Source organism: Thalia democratica, chromosome 5 (genome assembly GCF_965202585.1).
Source record: "Thalia democratica chromosome 5, ktThaDemo2.hap1.1, whole genome shotgun sequence".
Classification (NCBI taxonomy): Eukaryota; Metazoa; Chordata; class Thaliacea; order Salpida; family Salpidae; genus Thalia; species Thalia democratica.
Window position 1 is genome coordinate 76,954,128 of NC_139169.1, and position 20,891 is coordinate 76,975,018.

Genomic DNA, 20,891 nt, shown 5'->3' on the forward strand with positions numbered 1-20,891 from the left:
TAATGAATTCCAATAAACATTGATATCAGTTAATTATTAATTGAGTTTAAAACAAACAAATTTTAGTCTAACTTTTAAATATATTAAACTCGATTGACATAAGGTTGTTTTGTACAACTAAATATTTAAGATAATATTCATATATTCCAATAGTTTATTCATAATTTTAAAGTTTCTAAAAAAACATCAAAATTTATTTTTGTTTGTTTATTGAAAAAGTATTTGAATTTTTTCTTATATAATTCTTTTTTTTTAAACAATTGCTATAGTTGTTATTGAATTGTTAACTTTTTGACGTTAAAATTCTATTGTTCAAATTCTTGTTACTTATATTTTATAATTTTGAAGTTAAATTTATAATTTTCTAAATGAAAACATAAAACAATAAGTTTTCGCAAAATTTTAAAAGTAAAAAATTAAACTTAGAGGTAAGTTATATAAACGAAAGTATTTTTTATAACTTTTGTTTAGCACTTTAATTTTTTTATTATCTCAAGACAACTTTCTTAAAAACTTTGTCAACTTTAGTTTTATGTGTGACAGAACCAATTAAATTCATACTTCTATTTTAAGAAGTTTATTGCAGATATACATATATTCTACAAATTGTGTCTTTTTTTTACTTAAAGTTATCCATCAAATGTACCTACATTAAAAAAAAATTAGTAGATACTACAAGTTCATATGATTTGTTTAAATTACAACCATAAATCATAAAAGAAAACTAAAACATATTTTATGTTAAATTGTTACAAAACTTTGCAAAACTGATAACAGATACTGTGTATGTGTAATAAAGTCTACAAAAAATCTACTAAAAAAGTTATATGTATAAGGTTCTAAAACAAAAAATATGTGATTCAAGTCCAAAATTAAAGTTGTTTATTAATATGAAAAACAACTATTTATTTAGTAGGTAAAGAAGCAGACTTTTGTTTGCTAGCTTAATACTTTGTTTAATCAAAACTTTTTGTTAATTATTATAAAATTTAAAAGATTCAAATTTAATAAAATATTTTGTTCAACAAAAAAAAAAGAAAACTTTAGAAAAAAAAGTTTAAAAACTTTATAAACATACTTTAAACTTTTTTCGATTAATCTTATAAATAATTATTTTGTTTTACAAAATCCAATAACTTAAAAGGTTTGTTATTTATTTACTGAAAATTTTAAATGTTTAGTTAAAGGTTTATTAAAAAAACACTTTACTTAAAAGTTATATATAAATGTGGTCGTAAGTTTTGTGTTTAAATTTTAAATAAGTGTTTTTACAGTTAATTTTTTAGATTTAAGATTCGATAAAAAACGTTACAAAAGAAATTGTAAACTTGCTTTTTGTTATTGAATCAATATTTTAAGTATAATTTTGTATTAACTTATTTTTGTTAAAACTATTTTTTGAAAATAGTTTCTTATGTTTCAACACGCCGACACGCTTTTTCTTGTATGTTTCAACCTATACTAAAAGTTATTTGTTGTAAAATGAATCCAACGATTAGATGAGATTTACTTGAAAATACGATGAATATAAAAGCAATAGGTTTTGAGCTAAATTTTTAGCAATAAGTTTAATACACAATAGTATTTTCGAGTTATTTAAAAAAGAATTAAGGGCGGGCAACTTTTTCAGTTAGTTGGCTAGATTAACCAGAAAAAGACTTTCGCGACTTGGCTACTTAAAATAGAAGTTTTTAAGTAGTACTGTAAGTTTAAAAAACTCTTTAAAAGAAAACTGCAATAAAGTAACTATTTAATTAGGACTATTGTATAGTAAATAAAACAAAAAGACATCTCAAAGTATTAGTAATAAAAATATTTTTTTTTGTAAAGTTAAGAAGTATGTTAGGTCCAAACCAAATCCGCGGGCCATTTGCTGCCACCTCCTAATTGTGGTAGGTATAAGGCACCATTTTGTTTTATTAAAAGTAAAACTCTTTTAGTCTACCTATAGGTTTATTTTAATTAGTACAAAAAACAGTCCTAAAACAGTATAAATAAAAGTTAAAAAGTCAATTTAGCAGTTATTTTTTAATATTTTAAATCAGTCTAAAATCAGTAGGAAACATTTTGAACCAACTTTATTGGTACAATTGCTTTTTTTATTTGTGCTTTAACTAAGATCTTTGTTTTAGTTTAAAATTAAAAATGTTTTAACGGTAAACAACTAATGTTCTATATTTCATAAAAATAAAATTAACAACATGTTTGCAAATTAAATTCAATTGTATTTTTATAGTATATTTATCAAATCCTGATAATTTCAAATTCAATAACTTTACTACTTCTTCTTCACATCTTTCTGATAACTTTTAAATTTTTTTTTCTATAGTTCTACAAACATTATAAAGGTTTTTCATAAGTTGTACGAACTAATATGATAAAAACTATTTCGTCTAAACACTTGTGCTATCTTTACAAATAAATTGTTCTGTTAAAGTTACTCCTTTGATCTTTTATATTTTAAGTACAATGACTAAAACTAATAAAAAAAATAGCTACATGTATTGTAGCATCGTTTGACAAATGATATTTTTTAAAAATTAACTTTACTTTGAGTTGATAGAAAATGTTTGAAATTTTGCGAGCTAAATTCAAATAAATAAGTTTTTTTATTGAATGTAGTAGTTTTACGATAATATAATTAAGTCTTTCACGAGAAAAATGTAAGTTAAAATAAAGGACTAAAATCAAAAAGTGTAAAAGTAAGCAATGCAATTACAACGAAAGTAAATTAGTGACTGATTTGTACAATTTTTAATCTAATAATTTCCAACTTAAAATAGTTGCTATCATTTTATATGAGTTTGTAGATAAATACTGTTCCAAGTAATTTACAAAATTTTGTTTGGTTCAAAAGCTTGTTTGCTTATTAGAAACTTTAGTTATTCCTGGTCAGTAAAAAAATGTGTCTTAGAAACTCTATTTTTTAAACTTTACTTTAGTTTTTTGTATTTAAAATAAAAAGCTAACAGTAAATATTAATATTTTTCGTCCATAAGTTATTTGAAAGTGAACGTTCGTTACTAATACTTTTTTTTTTCGTTTTTAGAAGTCATATTATGATAGACCTGGAAAGGTAAAACTAAATAAGCGGTTTTTATAACTTTTAGACTTTTAAAACTTAGTGAAGTGCAAAACAAAACAAACTTAAATTTCAAGGGGTTTTAAGAAATTTAAAATGTACCTATAGTTCAAAACAGTTAGATTTATTTTTTTTTGCAAAAATAAGTCTATAGTTAAACTAATTTGTTTAGAAACTAACTAACTTTTAGCTTTAAAGAGAGTTTCTTTATTGATATAATTGGTAACAACAATTAATTAGGTATTTTCTTTTGTGTTCAAACTTGATTTATAAACACAAAACTTTGTTAATTTTACAACCAAACCCTTTAATAAAATTAGTTCAATTATGTTTTTATGAACACTTCTAAGTATTTTAAAACGTTTTAAACAACTTAAGTAGAAGAAAACCTTTGTTTTACTACTGCTTAAGCAATAGGTGTTCACAATTTTTTTATTTTATTAACTACTTTCTCAGCAAAACATTTAAATTATGTATTCAGTAATACTCTTTAAAGCGCCTATAAAATGCTCAACTAACTAAAAACAAAGAAACTTGCAAAATTTTTATTACTAAATTTAAGTGCTTCATCTTAAAATAAAATTACGTGCTCAGGAACACTTTAAAACGCTTCGAGACGATTCAAGCGACAAAAATAACAGTTGCTGAAAATTTCTGAAAATTTACTTACTGCAACCACTAGATGACGCACGATCACAGGAGCATACCGAAAGTGGTCAGGCTGACGGGAGACCGGGGCACGTTCAAGGTGTACGTCAGAGAGAAGGACGTGGTCGATGTGGAGCGGCGCGCCGAGCTGTGGTTCCCCAAGCTCACCGGCAAGGACAGAAGGAGGAGCAACCCGTACAAGTTCATCTACCCGGAGAAGGTTGCGGACGCCGACGAACGGAAGGTTTTGGAGCACCTGCTGGGTAACGAGAGGTTTTGGGCGTTTAACAACAGGACCAGGTTGTGGTACAGCTGGGGTGCGAGTGTCCTTGAAGGGGCCAGGAAACAGCTGAAAAGCAAAGGTTGGGCGGACGCGATCGGAAGCAAAAGTTCGAAGGACGAGCTTTTTGAAAGAGAGGTTTACTTGGAGTGCTTGGAAAAAGTGAAGCTGAACTGGCTGATGAAGTCTGTTAACGAGACGGATGACTATTATGACGTCAAAACTTGCGCTAAAGTGGACTATTACGAGTCCACGGACGAGCTCACGGAAATTTGCATCAAGGGTACGCAAGTTGCGGAAATGACGAAAAAAGCTTTTGAAAAATATTCGAAAACGAAAAGTGCAGTTACAAGTGAACTGTTTAAAAATATTCTAAGATCTCTCGATCACCATGACGTATCGTTTGTCAACTTTACGTTCGACTTGGAGAAAAACGAAATACAGATGAAGGTTTACTACAACAACAACCTCGACAAAAAGGAACTGAGGAAAAAGTTCTTTGAAGAAGACAGTTCGAACAAAAAACCTTCCAAAGGCATTTTGAAAGATCCCCAAAGAAGGGCGTCAGTGTTTTCTGCGGACAACAACTACACCTACGCCACAGACTTGATGGACCACTTGATCGAAAACGGTGAAATTCTCGAACTTTTAGGTCTGGACGAGGACGGTCTGAGGAAGTTGTTGGGAAACCCGAAACGAATCGAGGAGCTGTTCGGAGTGGTTGAGGAGTACGAAACGGAGAAGTACGATGCGGAGACGATAACGGATTTCATGAAAGAGACGATTAGGTTGTACGAAAGAGCAAGGCCCGCTTTGGAGGACTGATATTCACGTCAGTTTTTGAAGCACTATAAAAATTGATTGAGATTTTGATTAATTGTTTTTGATTTCGTTTATAACGTTAAAACTTGGTCCTGCTTTCAAACGTAAACAATGTTTTTTTTTTCAAGTCTTCAATGTAAAATTTGTTTCCAATTATGAGATAACTTTGCACAGTTAATGAGCGAAAACAAAACATTGGTCACAAAAACCATAATAAAATTTATATTTATTTATTTACAACTACTTTTCTATGCTTGACAAAAAAACAAATAAGTTTTTATTTTAACTAATATTTAAAAGTTGCAATTCTTTTCTTAACAAAGACAAAAAATATAAAATTTAATATTGATGGAATTTATACCATTTATTTTATATTCTTAATTATTATTCTATGTTTTTGTTGTTTGTTTAACACAAGTAAAGTCTGTAACTATATTAAAAAAGTTGTAAAAGTATTAAAATGTTCATGCATTAAAACTTACAGATACCTTGAGTTATATTTGTAAATATTTTTAACACAATATTTGTTTTAAATTATAAAGTGTGTAAAAATATATTCCTTTTTTCAAAATTTTATCAGAAATAGCTTTCAATATTTCCAACAGTAAAAAGATTTTATTTCTTATTATGTTTTGAACTTTTTTCTTTCACGTTTTATCTTAATTATTTTTATTTTCTGTTACATTACATTTTCTAACTCGTCCACGCCATTATTTTCAGTAATAAAAATAAAACTTAAGTACACAAAAACTAAACAAAGATTTAATAGCTTATAGGAACTTCCGAAATTAAATTCATTAAAAAGTTTTAAATTTACAGAGTGTGTTAATTGGTCCACCTCTCAGACATTATACTAAAGCAGTACAAATGAAACAGAGTTTATAACAGGGGTCGGCAGGCAGCTGATGCTCGCAGGCCGAATTTCAAGTTTTGAAATATATTTTATTTACAATCGAACTCTCGCCGAGATTAAATAAATTGTGGGTTACTTTAATAAATTTATTTTTTACTATCCACTTGTTTATATTCAGAAAAATATTAAGTTTTAACAATTCACTTTGCGTTTTAAATAACTTAAAATTTTAAAATTTAGTAAATAGTTAATTAAATGAAAATAATACCTTTTTATGATGTAAAAAAACTGAAACAGTTTTTTAAACGTAACTAATGCTGGAGTTTTTAATAAAAAAATTAATTAGTAACTAATTAGTCTTTTACATTAAATGAACAGGTAAATGCTGTTCACGCAGTTTTATTTTTTAAAAAAGTACTCATCAACTTCTTCTCAAAATCATTTGTTTTGAATGTTTTGCAAATTGCTTCTTAACTAAATTTATGAAGTGGAGTTTAGTTGTAACGCAGTGTAAGCAAGGTTTACTTAACTGACTTAAAACTTACTAAAATAAATGTGAAAAGTATGAAATAGTTATAAAAATACTGTCTTAAGTTTAAGAGAAAGTACTTTATAAAATAAAAAGCAAGTTTATTTTTCAGTAAATCATAAATTTAGGTTATACTGTGAAAACAAAAAGATATAAATACTTTTAAAAAGATGAGTAACACATTAATAACAATGATGATAACAATACCTTAAATTAAAATGCAACCGTGACCATAACAATGGTCATGTAAATAAAATGTTCAAAAGCAATGTTTTTTTTACTGAAATGAAAATAAGTTATCTTAACGTTAAGAAAACTAACAAATTTCTAGGTTGTTTGGAAGTAAGACTTGTTTTGTATTTCTTTTGTTAAGTTATCTTTTTTAATTACACAGGCTACTTAAGTTGTTGCTTGTTTTGTTTCATTATTATGACCTCATTATTTTGCTTGGGCTTATTTGCATACTGGAAATAAAAGTTTATGCTTTTTCTTTTTGGTTATCGTTGCTTTTACATTCTATTTTGTTAGTGTTACTTTGTTTTTTTTTTACTCTAGTGTCAATTATAGCATTGTAGTTTTGAAATTTACTTGTATTTTAAAGAGGTACATTTTGCCAATATATGTAACAAAAAATCAATTTAATTTTAACTCAAAAATTTAATGAAATAAATTTATTTAAACTTGACCTTGTACTTTCATAATCTGCTTGTAAATTTTTGTTCTTTAAAAAAGTTCTTTAAAGTATTTTTACTAAAATTCTGAAAAGTATTAATAAATTTCAAGATGTAAAGTAACTTATTAAATGCTCTGCTTCTGATATGACTCAATAATCGTTTCACAGCAATATAATAACTTTAAATTTACCTAAAAACTGTTTTCCATATCAGTTGTTGATGATTAATAAAAATTATTTGCTCTCTATGTCTTAACATTTAAAAATAGGTGGTTTGTAGTAAATACAAAGTTGTTTTAAATTTATGCTCTTTTATTTTAATTTACCGAATTTAAACTGAAGTTTGCTAAAATTATTTGAGAAATGTTTAGTTATGAATAATGTTGAGTTTTTAGTTTAACGATTTAAAAGTTTGATATTATATAAAGTAAAAGTTTGTACTTAACTATTTGTAAAGTTTTATATACCTTATTCATATTCAAAATTTTTCATTCTATTTGTCATTTAGAAATAGAATATGTTTTCACTGTATATTAGTTTTGAATTAGCTGTAAACTAAAAGACTATTAAAGTTAAACAAAAGTATTAAGCTAGTAAGTTATATATTTTCTTAGAGTGGTGGTTTTCAGGTTAAATATAGCTATGAAGTAAACTACAAAGCAATTAAGAGGTACTTTAAATTGAAAACAGATTTTAATAAATAGCCGAGAGTATCGCACACCGCGCGCAAAGCGCGCTTTTGTGCTAGCCGAATAAGGCAGATAAATAACATAATAAGTAAGAAAAAAATTATTAATTAGAAATTTTTCAAATTTATGATAATTTTGAAATACTATCAAAAACTCTTAAAATTTTAGATAACTTAGGTTTAAACTAAGGATTAGAACAAATTAATTTGAAACAGATAATGTAAAAAGAAGAAAAAAAATTAATATATCTATTCACTTAAATATAAAACAAAAAGAACTACATAAATAAGAAAATAGTTTGTAATAACTAGCTAAACGTATCGCACACCGCGCGCAAAGCGCGCTTTTGTGCTAGCCAAATAAAGCAAATACTAATAAACAATAAAGTAAACAAAATTATAATTAAAATGTTACAAATATTAGAAAATTTAAAATGTTCTACTATTTTTCAAATACTCTTAAAAAATACTTCAAGTATTAAAAACTGCCGTTTAAACTATATATTAAAACATAATTACTCCACTAATTTTAACTTTAAACAAATCTAAATTCGTTAGCCTGAATTCCTGCCTTAAAAACTTAAATTCCTGCTTTAAAAACTGTCGTTTTAACTAAGCAATAAAAGATAATTACTCTACTAGAAAGAATATTAGTATTTTAACTTTAAACATGGTTTTCAGGTTAAATATAGCTATGAAGTAAACTACAAAGCAATTAAGAGGTACTTTAAATTGAAAACAGATTTTAATAAATAGCCGAGAGTATCGCACACCGCGCGCAAAGCGCGCTTTTGTGCTAGCCGAATAAGGCAGATAAATAACATAATAAGTAAGAAAAAAATTATTAATTAGAATTTTTTCAAATTTATGATAATTTTGAAATACTATCAAAAACTCTTAAAATTTTAGATAACTTAGGTTTAAACTAAGGATTAGAACAAATTAATTTGAAACAGATAATGTAAAAAGAAGAAAAAAAATTAATATATCTATTCACTTAAATATAAAACAAAAAGAACTACATAAATAAGAAAATAGTTTGTAATAACTAGCTAAACATATCGCACACCGCGCGCAAAGCGCGCTTTTGTGCTAGCCAAATAAAGCAAATACTAATAAATAATAAAGTAAACAAAATTATAATTAAAATGTTACAAATATTATAAAATTTAAAATGTTCTACTATTTTTCAAATACTCTTAAAAAATACTTCAAGTATTAAAAACTGCCGTTTAAACTATATATTAAAACATAATTACTCCACTAATTTTAACTTTAAACAAATCTAAATTCGTTAGCCTGAATTCCTGCCTTAAAAACTTAAATTCCTGCTTTAAAAACTGTCGTTTTAACTAAGCAATAAAAGATAATTACTCTACTAGAAAGAGTATTAGTATTTTAACTTTAAACAAATCTAAATTCGTTAACCTAAATTTCTGCCTCAGAAAGCTCGGTTTTGCTTCGCAAAAAAAAGGCACACTTCACGCGCGATCTTGCTTTAACTTTCATGCCTCAAAGGCTTCGCTTTCTTCGTACGTCCCAACCTCAGAAAGCTCCGCTTTCTTTCGGTTTTGCTTCGCAAAATAAGAACAACAGCGCGCTTCGCGCGCGATTGTGCGATCTTGCCTTAGTTTTCATGCCTCAAAGGCTTCGCTTTCTTTGTGCGTCCCAACCTCAGAAAGCTCCGCTTTCTTTCGGATTTGCTTCGCAAAATAAGCACAACAGCGCGCTTTGCGCGCGATTGTGCGATCTTGCTTTCAGCCTTTCTCGTACTGCTGTTTTTCGAATTTGATTTCCATCCCACCCACCCCAAAAATTATATCCAATATATATTTTAAAGTGTTTTAAAAATTTCAGAAATTTCATGTTACGTCACTAACTCTTCCAGATGTCGTGTTTTAGTCGACATAAAATCGTTCAAAAATATGTATAAAAATTTGCATAAAATTAGCATAATTTTTTTTTTGAGTTGATTATCAAATTTAATATCTTTGGAACTTTACCCTATGTTACTGTAATAACGTTAATTCTTAATAAATAAAAGTGTTATACGTTTAAGAATTAAATAGAATATTACACAACTGTAGTAACTAATAAATAAAACAAAGAAAGTCAATGTGTTATAAAAAAAACATCACTTGTGTGAAAAAACAGTAATTTAATTTAAACTTAAAGTTTTGTTAAAATGCAGATTGAAAAAATGATGTTAAATTAATGTTATTTATTATAATCAACTACTAAAAATTTAAGAATAGTTTTATGTTGAATAAACCTTTTTATACTTACTTATAGGTAAACAGTTTTTATTTGTGTTATACAAGCGAAGATTACAAAATTTAGTTTTAACATGCATATTTTTATGCTTAAGTTTTTTACATCACTTGTTTACTTTTGTATTATGTTTTTGTTTACGGACAGGACAGGCTTAAAACTTACTGAAACTTTAAAAGATCTTTTTGTACTTGAATAAAGTTTTTGATAGAACAATAATAACCATTTTATTTTTTTAAATTTCAGCCTTCCAAGATGAAGCGGCCACCTCTGTTCGTTCCAACAACAAATGAAATGATCACCTTTGTCATTAGCAGCTCCGACTTCGACAAACCCCTTAAGCAGCAGGATGTTCAAGCCGCCTTCAAGCCCATCTCGTTGATTAGTCCTTACAATAACAATTTTGTTTATCTATTCGGCAACTCGTATCAGAAAACTTTAGAAAATTGTTTATGTTATATCTACTTTAGTTCAAAATAAATCATTTTCAAAAATTATAAAACAAGGCATGTAACTGGCATAGAATGAAAAAATATTAAATTAACTTCTAAAAAAACAACTAAAATTGATTTTTTTAAGGATTTGTTTTAATATAAGTTTTATTTTAAAAATTAAAATTTAACATACAAAACATACTTCTATTGATTTTTTGTATGTAATGATGATAAAGGAATGCTAGCTGTACTTACTAAGAAAACTCATTCAAATTTTGGATTAATCACTTAATATGACACTATAATGTTGTTAAAGTTTCTGATAGTTTCGAGTCTTAAAATGTTAGGTTAATTGATATTAAAACAATTTTACTATCCAACTACTTTACTACTTCTTTTTCACATGTTAGTGATAACTTTTCAATTCTTTATTTTCATTAGTTCTATAAACATTATAAACGTTTTTCATAAGTTGTACGAACTAATATGATAAAAACTATTTCGTCTACACACTTGTGCTATCTTTTATCTTTACAAATAAATTGTTCTGTTGGAGTTGCTCCTTTGATCTTTTATTTTTTAAGTACGATGACTAAAACTAATAAAAAAACAGCTACATGTATTGTAGCATCGTTTGATAAAGGATGTTTTTTTAAAATTTAACTTCACTTTGAGTTGATAGAAAATGTTGGAAACTTTGCGAGTTAAATTTAAATAAATAAGTTTTTTTTTGAATGTAGAAATTTTACGATAAAATAATTAAATCTTTCACGAAAAAATGTAAGTTAAAATAAAGACTTTAAACTTAGAATCAAAAACTGTAAAAGTAAGCAATGCAGTTACAGCAAGAGTAAACTAATGACTGAATAGTATAATTTTTAGTCTAATAATTTCCAACTTAAAATAGCTACTATCCCTTTATATGAGTTTGAAGATAAATATTGTTCGAAGTAATTTACAAAATTTTTTTGGTTCAAAAACTTGTTTTCTTATTAAAAACTTTAGAACTCTATTTTTTAAACTTCAGTTTAACTTTTTGTATTTGAAAAAAAAGCTAACAGTTAAAAGTAATAGTTTTCGTCCATAAGTTGTTTGAAAGTAAACGTTCGTTATTAATACTTACTTTTTTCCGTTTTTAGAAATCATATTATGATAGACCTAAAAACGATAAAACAAAATAAGCGGTTTTTATAACTTTTAGAATTTTAAAACTTACTAAAGTGCAAAACAAAGCAAATTTAAATTTAAAAAGGTTTTAAGAAATTTAAAATGTACAATTTGTTCAAAACAGTTAAATTTAAATAGTTTTGCAAAAATAAGTTTATAGTTAAACTAATTTGTTTAGAAACTAACTGACTTTAGCTTTAAAGAGAGTTTCTTTATTGATATAATTGGCAACAACAATTAATTAGGTATTTTCTGTTGTGTTCAAACTTGATTTATAAACACAAAACTTTGTTAATTTTACAACCAAAAAATTTTAATAAAATTAGTTCAATTATGTTTTTATAAACACTTTTAAGATTATTTTAAAACATTTAAACAACATAAATAGAAGTAAACTTTGTTTTACTACTGCTTAAGTAATAGGTGTTCACAATTTTTTATTTTATTAACTAATTTCTCAGCTAAACATTTAAATTATGTATTCAGTGATACTTTAAAGCGTCTATAAAAAGCTCAACCACCAATAAACAAAGAAACTTGCAAAATTTTTATTACTAAGTTTAAGTGCTCCATTTCAAAATAAAACAATTAAATTACGTGTTCAGGAACACTTTAAAACGCTTCGAGACAATTCAAGCAGCAAAAACAAAAATAACAAGTTGCTGAAAATTTAAACCACTAGATGACGCACGATCACAGGAGCATACCGAAAGTGGTCAGGCTGACGGGAGACCGGGGCACGTTCAAGGTGTACGTCAGAGAGAGTGACGTGGTCGACGTGGAACGGCGCGCCCAGCTGTGGTTCCCCAAGCTCACCGGCAAGGACAGAAGGAGGAGCAACCCGTACAAGTTCATCTACCCGGAGAGGGTTGCGGACGCCGACGAACGAAAGGTTTTGGAGCACCTGCTGGGAAACGAGAGGTTTTGGGCGTTCAACAACAGGACCAGGTTGTGGTACAGCTGGGGTGTGGGCGACCTTAAAGGTGCTAGGAAACAGCTGAAGAGCAAAGGTTGGGTGGACGCGATCGGAAAGAAAAGTTCGAAGGTCGAGCTTTTTGAAAGAGAGGTTTACTTGGAGTGCTTGGAAAAAGTAAAGTTGAATTGGCTGATGAAGTCGGTTAACGAGACGGATGACTATTATGACGTCAAATCTTGCGCTAAAGTGGATTATTACGATTCCACGGACGAACTCACGGAAATTTGCGTCAAGGGTACGCAAGTTGCGGAAATGGCGAAAAAAGTTTTTGAAAAATATTCGAAAACGAAAAGTGCAGTTACAAGTGAACTGTTTAAAAATATTCTAAAATCTCTCGATAACCACGACATATCGTTTGTCAACTTTACGTTCGACTTGGAGAAAAACGAAATACAGATGAAGGTTTACTACAACAACGATCCCGACAAAAAGGAACTGAGAAAAAAGTTTTTTGAAAAAGACAGTTCGAACAAAAAACCTTCCAAAGGCATTTTGAAAGATCCCCAAAGAAGGGCGTCAGTGTTTTCCGCAGACAACAACTACACCTACGCCACGGACTTGATGGACCACTTGAACGAAAACAGTGAAATTCTCGAACTTTTAGGTCTGGACGAGGACGGATTGAGGAAGTTGTTGGGAAACCCGAAGCGAATTGAGGAGCTGCTCGGAGTGATTGAGGAGTACGAAACGGAGAAGTACGATGCGCAGACGATAGCGGGTTTCATGGAGGAGACAATTAGGTTGTATGAAAGAGCAAGACCCGTCTGGGAGGACTGAGATTCACGTCAGTTTTTGAAGCATGCACTGATCGAGATTTTGACTAATTGTTTTCGATTTCATTTATAACGTTAAAACTTGGTCCTGCTTTCAAACATAAACAATTTTTTTTTTCAAGACTTTAATGTAAAATTTGTTTCCTATTATGAGATAACTTTGCGCAGTTAATGAGCGAAAACAAAATATTGGTCACAAAAAACCATAATAAAAATTGTATTTTTTTACTTACAATTATTTTTCTATGCTTAGAACACTTGACAAAAAACAAATAAGTTTTTATTTTAACTATTATTTAAAAGTTGCAATTCGTTTCTTAACAAAGACAAAAAATATAAACTTTAATATTGATAAAATTTATACCATTTATTTTGTATTCTTAATTATTATTTTATGTTTTTGTTGTTTGTTTAACACAAGTAAATTCTGTAACTGTATTAAAAAAGTTGTAAAAGTATCAAATGTTTATGAATTAAAACTTACAGATGCCTTGAGTTAAAATTTGTAAATCTTTTTAACACAATATTTGTTTTAAATTTTAAAGTGTGTAAAAAGGTATTCCTTTTTTCAAAATTTTTATCAGAAATAGCTTTCAATATTTTCAACAGTAAACAGATTTTCTTTCTTATTATGTTTTGAACTTTTTTGTTTCACGTTTTATCTTTATTATTCTTATTTTCCTGTTGCATTACATTGTCTAACTCGTTCACGCCATTATTTCCAGTAATAAAAATAAAACTTAAATACACAAAAACTAAACAAAGATTTGATAGCTTACATACACATTAGTAGAAACTTCCGAAATTAAGTTCACTAAAAAGTTTTAAATTAACAGAGTGTTTTAATTGGTCCACCTCTCAGGCATTATACTAAAGCAATACGTATGAATCACAGTTTAGAACAGGGGTCGCCAGGCAGCTGGTGCTCGCGGGCCGAATTTCAAGTTTTAAAATATGTTTTATTATAACCTAACTCACCGAGATTGAAAAAAAATTGTGGGTTTACTTAATAAATTTATTTTTTACTATCCACTTGTTCATATTCAGAAAAATATTAAGTTTTAGATAATTAAAAATTTTTAAATTTAGTAAATAGTTAATTAAATGAAAATAATACCTATTTCTGACATAAAAAAATCAAAAACAGTTTTCTAAACTTAATTAATGCTTGAAGTTTTGATAAAAAACCTAATTAGTAACTAATTAGTCTTTTACATTGTTGCCACTTTTTAAAGCAAAAATGGCCGCGGTACATCAAACCAGCCTAAGTTTATTAAAAGTTGCTGTTAGTCAAGCTTGAATACCTAACTAAAATATCATAATTATAAAAAAGTACGAAATATGTAACTAGACTAGAATAATATTACAACTAATAAACTACAATTAAGTCATAAAAACTATTCTGAGAACTCGGAGATTTATTCAAAGTATTTAAATTTTGTATCAAATATAGTTTTTTTTTGTAAAATGCTACTTTAAATTTTTAACGCTAATTTTTATTAATACTACAAATAAATATCTTACATGTCAAGCTGTAAAATATTTATTTTCCACAAAAAATCTATCATATAAATAAGAAAATTGTTTACCAAAAATACATTTAAAATAGTTTTGCAGTATCTTTTCTGTGTTATTGTACTACATAACACGGTTTTTAAATTTAAACTAATAACAAACTCAAAATCGTGTACTTTCAAAAAGCTAGAAGCTTCTTAAAAACTAGTGGCGATCCTGCAACTAGATAACTTTATATATTTAAACGAAATTTTTGTCTTTTAAATGTTCGCGTTTTTATCTTTTTTAAAAGAAAATGGCACAAAATTAAGTACCTTGCGTTTTTCTCAAAGTCTTTAGTAACGAAGAAAATAAACACTTTATTTTACTTAGTGTATAAAGTAGCCAAGGACGTAGGTTGGTTTATACTATACACAGCCAAGTGAAAATTTCTAAAATGACATCTACATTTTCAGGAGTTGATGTATTTTAATTGGATCACATATTTAAAACAAACTATTTGTGATATATAAATGTAGCAACAGAGATGTTAAATCGCAGAGCAAAAAATCCCCGCAGTAGAATAAAAAAATAAAATCCCCGGCAATAGAATTAAAATTTCTTATGAAAGAAAAAGCTGTATTTTACAAGTTGAGAACATAAAAGTTTCATATATTCAATTACACCAACATATTTAAAAGCATATTGTTTTTATAAATATGAATGCCTTAAATGTAAGTTTATGTTTTTTATTTTCATAAGGTTAATTTTAGTCACTTTATTGTTAATTTAATCATAACTACCTTTTAACCTTATAGTTGTAGGTAATGTTTGGTTAGAAAAATTAAAGAAAAGTATCTTCCACTTATTTAAATGGTTAATAAACTAAAAACATTGTAGCTTTGGAACTAATTGATGTTAAGTTAATTTATTATTTGATTTTTTTTTCCAAAAATTAGATGAAATAGACAAAATTTTTTTTCTTATATCCTACTTTTATCAAATTATTTGAATTTTTAAACTTGAAAATAAAGTTTGATTATTATAATTTTTTAAGATTCATTATAAATTATTTTATTAAGACATAGATTTCACTTAAAAGTAATTTGAATATAATTTATTATTTTTGTTTACAAACTTGAAACTACTATTTGCTAAGTAGAAATCTATTTAAAATTTTTAATTTTTAATGTGGCAAATTCATTGAGTCTTTTTTATAATAATTAGGTAATTTATTAAAAAAAAAATTTATATTTGAAAGTTTTAGTATACAACTCAAGGTTTTTACAACTAGTTTTGTAAATTAAGCAGACTTGCAACAAGGTCAGGAAAAGTCAGAAAACTCAGGAAAAGCAAAAATAAAAACAAGTAACAGGAATAGTAAAGTAAATCTTTTTTTGAAAACAGTCAGGAAATTTGACTAAATTTAAAAAAAATACCAGATTTTGTCAGTTTAAATTTACTAAATTCCTTATATTTAAAAACAAGTCTTTGAATGGTAAAAGGTTAATTAAAATTCTTTAAAGTGTGATTAAAATTGAAAAAATTTCCAAGAATTTTACAAAATTACTTAATTATCAATGCCTTCATCTTGTAAAATTAAATGAATATCCTTTATAAAACTGCTAAATGTTTCTATTAAAATATTCTAAAACTACCCTACTTGAACAAGCAGTTTTTGTATGCAGTTTGATAATCTGTAGCATTTCTTAGTAAAACAATGATAATACACATAAGTTTATCTAGCATATTTTAAAATTTAATTGTTTTTTTTAGGTGAATGAATTATTTCATTTTAATTTAACACTAGGTTTAGTGTTTTGGGTAATAAGTTTATGTGTATAATTTACCTGTTTATAATTTTTTCAAAATTGTTTAAATTTAAAAAAAAATTATAAAAGAGGTGAATTTCATAGTTAAGTTTAATTATTTATAGTATATTGTAGAATAGCTGTCTTTTAATATTTTTACATAAATAAGGGTAAAATATTCACCTCAATATGTTACATGCAATGTTTAATCTTTTCTCTAATAAATAGAACTGTTCTAGATTTTAAAATGTAGTTTAAAAATAAATTAATTTAAATTAAAAATTAATAATTTGCCAAGGTTTATGTTGCACTAATAACAAGGATGAAAAATAGTTTCACCATTATATTGAAAATTTTATTTATAAAAATAATATATATTATTAAATTTTAACTACATTTAAAAATCTAAAAACAATTTTTCATTAACAATAAACTTGTTTTTAAAGCCTGGCGTTGGTTTAATTGTTCTATTTTTATAGATTGAATTTGACCAAAATTATTATGGCCCATTAAAAATTGTTGTTAATGAGAAATAAAAGAAAAAAAAAATCGATTTTTAAGATCATAGGAGGATGAATATATTTTTTAACATTTTGATATTAATTTGTTTTTTTTATTAAGTATAACCATATCATTAATATTTCAAAGAACTTTTCCTGAAAATTTTTAAAATTTAAAATTTAAAAACTTTTATAAATATACTAAGATGTTAAAACATTTAAATTTGTGGTACCTTGAAGAAATTATGTATTTTTTTTAAACACATGATACAAAAAATTATAGTCAATAAACAAAAAACTTAAAATCACAGAAAATTTTTTTTTGTACTTTATAAGTTTTTTTTTTTTAAAGCATTAAGCTAAAGAACTTTATTTTTGTTATAAAAGAAAGAGCTTATGTATAAAATTAATATGATATACTGTTTTAATTTTACAAACAAAATGTTATAATAATAAAGTACAATGTAAATTAAAAATTTTAAAAGTTAACTTTTTACTAATTTTATTAAAACAAAAGTAAAAAAATAAATAACTAATGAAATTTTAATATAAGGTAAAAAATGTGAAAAAGTTAGCTACAAATTGTTACTTTAGCATTTTAGTTGCTATAGTAAACAGCTGATATTAACAGCTGTAATTAACTGGCATCTTGATTATAACATGACTGCGTAGCAACCAGCAAGCGATGGAACGACCTTCGAATGCGAGATGTTAAAAACTGGTTTGCCAAAAAATAAAACTGCACTTCTGTAACTAATTGATAATAAGAAACTTTTAAGTTCGTGTACTCTACTATATTTTCTCTTAAACTTTAATATCAAAAAACTTTTCAGTCTTAACTAAATTCATTTTCTTCTACAATCGATATTTATTTTGATGAAATATACCTTAAAACTTACTGAGGTGTATTTAAAATAGTTAAGAAAATCCTCTTACCCACCATTAGGACCAAAATGTACTGTTTGTTATTCTTAGTATACATCTATATTAAGATTTTCCAAACTTTTTTTTAATAATGCTAACTTTAAAAAAATAAAAAAAACCTATGACTCATCCGACAAGATTTCATATACTGCTACAACTTTTTTGCTCCTAATCATTAGTTCCAGAATATCTGGTGTATTTTTAAATTATGGGGTTTTGGCTCTCCTTGTTGCAACTTACGGCCCCCTTAAGTTTCTTGAAATTCTTTCATTATATCTTGTATAATTTTCAAAACTACCGTTAAAAGCATCTAAATTTTAAAAAATTTAAACTGAAAATTTGCAAAACGTTCAATTCATCTTTATATGAAAATTCTGTCTAAAGCAAATGTAGACAAAAAATATGTATTTACAGTTTACTGTAAATGAATATGTTGTTTTTTAATCAGTTTGTTAAATAAATGCAGAGAAAACAAATAATCAGTAAAAATTTATCTTCATTATCGTTTTAAAAATTTATCGTTTTAAAAATTTATCGTTTAATAATCTAATTCTTCCTAGACAGGGCATTTAACTATATCAGTGGTCTACATTTCGATAACCTAAATATTTTATCGTGTACAAGGTCGTTGGACCAAATATTTTTAGCGCTTTTTTGACGTTTATTATACATAGTTTAAAGTTTAAGTTAAGTATAGGTTAAAAAAAAAGTTTCTTTAGTCTTTGATACTAAATTACATTTCTTTGATAAACTCAAATACAGGGAGTTACCCTAAAATAGTTTGCATAATAAACAAATTCTTTATATACTTTTAAAATGTTTTATGTACATTTTAAAAATAGATAAATATTTTGTTTATTATGCAAACTATTTATCAAATTTTTTATTAAAAAAAAACAATATTAGTTTGAACTGTTTACTATGAATAATTGGCCTGGTTTAAAGAAACAAGATTTGGTCTTAGAGTTGCACACCTTTTATCTTTTTGAGCTGCATAGTAAATTAAAAATAAATAAACTTACAAAAAGTATTACTGGTGATTTTCAACCAGAATAAATACTTGTTATTTATAAGAAACATATTATCCTTTAATATTTGATAAATTGTAAATACTGTTTTTACAACCCACCAGGGTAGTCAAAAATCATGGAACCCTAGAGAAACCTGAAATTTGACAATCTAGGCTAAAAAATCCTAAAATTTGTGTTTTTTGAAAAAAAACTTAGAAAAACTCAGAATTTTAAATAATTTTACCTGTTAAATAGGAAAATTTTGATTTAAAACAAAAATATATAGTATAGATTAAAGATTTTGTCATCATTAAAAGTTTTTTCATTAATCAAAAGATTTAATTTAACTTTACAGTTTTTTTTCAGTGTTGTTATGCTGTTTAATACAGTTTTATACTTGACATTAAGCTAAATATATACCTAAAACCACAAATATATTTCTCAAAAACAGTTAGCCACTCTGACCCACCTCTATAAATGTTGATCATAAAAAGCAGGGTTTACCATGGCAATATACACACTTTATTTTTAGAGTACATTCAAATTGCAGTTCTGGATAAAAATCTTAATTTTAACGTGGTTACTGGACAATGCACATACAGTAGAGAGCATTTGGTGCCCCAATGTCGGTTTTAAGCTTGTTAGAAAATTTCAGCTTAGCAAATTATAAAAAAACAAAATAGCTTCTTAGCTGTTAACCAGTTTGAGCTAATGACTTTTGAAATTTTACTCAGTTGGTAAATTAAAAAATCAAAACAAGGATCAATTTTTTAACAAGTTAGTTTTGTTTTGTATTCTATAATTAATCCTTAAGTTTCTGTTTACAGTTACTTTTAGTTAAAAAATCTTTTTCAAACTATTGCCAGAACTCATTCCAATCCTCCAAAAAAGTTTTAAGGCTTCTAACTCATTTTTTTCTAGGTTTTTGTTGCTAGAGAACAGAAATTCTAATCTAGCAGCAGCTCTAGCACATGATGCCTACATGCTAGCCTAAAAAAGATGCTTGCTTTTGAAATGTTACTTAATCACCTGAGATTGTAATGCAATTTATAGTAAAAAAATATTTATGCTGCTCACACAGTTTTTTTTTTAAATACTCATCAACTTCCTTTCAAAATCATTTGCTTTGAATGTTTTGCAAATTGCTTCTTCACTTGTCATCTCTGATGAACAAGATGGTTTTGAGACTTTCTTGTTTACATTCAGCTCACATTTCTTAATTCTACTGCTTTTTCTAAAAAATTAAGAAAGTTGTTGTGTCAGTTTTCATCTTGAAAGACACTGTAAGTATATTTTTTATTATTTAAAAAATATTATTTTGCAAACTTTTTTCATTGTCTTTTTAGTATTTTAAAATTAAAAGGGCATAGTTTTGTCTAAGACTTTTATTTCAATGTGATGACTTGTGATGCTTTAGTATGATGCCCTAAAAAAATTTTCAAAGCCCCTTTTAAGAAATTATAAAGTAATTGCCTCCTCCAATAAGATTTAAAAAAAAAACTACCCTAAGTATTTTTTTTGCTCTTTATCATCAAATCCAAAATATCTAGTGTAAGTTTTAAAGTATTGTCTTAAAGCCCTCGAACTTTCTAAGATGGTCCACTTTGGGAAATCCTGGTCTAGTATAAGTTTCAAATTTTTGTATAAAACTACCCTAAAGTATGCCTAAAATTGTTTTTTCTTTCTGTTTGTCATCAATTCTAGTAGAGGGCTCATAAGGTCATAATTTGATAACTAGATATATAACTAAGGTCATAACTAAGATCATAACTAGATATTTTGCAGTTGATGACAAACAGCAAATACCCCTTTGGCCTCTTGAATCTGAGCTACTGTGGGAAACCCTGCTCTAGTAACTTCTCAAAGTCATATTTAAGCCCTGACAATTTGTAGATCATTACACACTTATATATAATGAATTTAAAAGCAAGTTAAATATCTTCAAATATACAAGGA